General features: G+C 31.3%; 1 pseudogene; it reads left to right on the plus strand.

Annotated features, from left to right (window-relative positions):
- The first annotated feature begins 346 nt into the window (after positions 1-346).
- On the plus strand, positions 347-439 carry LOC143388982 (U6 spliceosomal RNA; annotated as a pseudogene).
- Positions 440-1,334: the final 895 nt, after the last annotated feature.

Raw genomic sequence — 1,334 nt, forward strand, 5'->3', positions numbered from 1 at the left:
AGTAATATTAATATATATTTATCTTTCCTCCTATGGAATATTAAGGAAGAATATTATACATCATGTTCTTTGGGCTTTTGTTTTGCTTTTTTTTTGTTTTTAGTACCAGGGATTTAACCCAGGAGTGTTTTTACCATTGACCACATCGATTTCACTTTTGATATTTTATTTAAAGACAGGGTCTCACTAGTTTCTTAGGGCCTTGCTAAGTTGCTGAGGCTGGCTTTAAACTTGTGATCCTCTTGCCTCAGCCTCCCGAATCACTGGGGTTACTGGCATGTGCTACAATATCTGGCTATAATGTTCTATACTATACTTTTCTCCATTAAAAATATATTCTGCCTGCTTGCTTCAGCAGCACATATACTAAAATTAGAATGACACAGAGAAGATTATTATGGCCCATGTGCAAGGATGACACGAAAATTCATTTATTTATTCTGGGGCTGGGGTTGTGGCTCAATGGTGGAGTGCTTGCCTTGCACATGTGAGAAACTGGGTTAGATCCTCAGCACCACATAAAATAAATAAACATATTGCATTTATCTACAACTGAAGAAAAAGTATATATATATATATATATATATATATATATATATATATATATATATATATATATATTCTGGAATTTTGTCTAATTTTATATTTTCCCTTGTATGGATTTCTGTGCATTATATTTTATATAACCAATCCTCTATTTATGGACATTTAGATTTAAAAAAATTTCTTTCCTTTTGAAATTAATGCTGTGATGAATAGCCTTTTACATATATTATTTATCTGTAGGTTAAATTCCCATAGATAGAACTGCTAGATCAAATAGTATTTGAATTTTTAAGTTGTTAGATGTTGCTAAATTGTTCTCCAATAGCAAACCCAAATATTTCAAAGGTATTCATTTTGAAAGTTTTTTACAGCATTAAACTTGCAATAAAGATTTTTCTTCACTAGATCAGAAGAAGGAGGAAGAGGTAACATTTTTGAGATCATTTTCATAAGCAAATTCAAAATTCTTTACTAAATTAAAGAAGAAAATAAAAGCAAATTGTTTTACTATGTATCATGTGTCATCCTTGATTATTTATGTAGATGAATCCTCCCTACCATTCTGAACTTGGTTTTATTGTTCTTACTCAAAGATGCAATGAAAAGTCTCAGAAAGTTTAAATTAAATATTCTATCTAAGGGTTTGCTAAAGTTTGCTCCACAGAATCCAACAGTTTTTTTTCTTCTTTCTTGAGGGGAGAGACATGTCTCTAGCTGCAGAGATGCTGTATGCTGTCATCATCTTCAGACTCATATGAGCAGTGATAGTCATTAGATCTTGTCCCTGA

The sequence above is a fragment of the Callospermophilus lateralis genome, unplaced genomic scaffold (assembly GCF_048772815.1).
Source record: "Callospermophilus lateralis isolate mCalLat2 unplaced genomic scaffold, mCalLat2.hap1 Scaffold_45, whole genome shotgun sequence".
NCBI classification, from domain to species: domain Eukaryota; kingdom Metazoa; phylum Chordata; class Mammalia; order Rodentia; family Sciuridae; genus Callospermophilus; species Callospermophilus lateralis.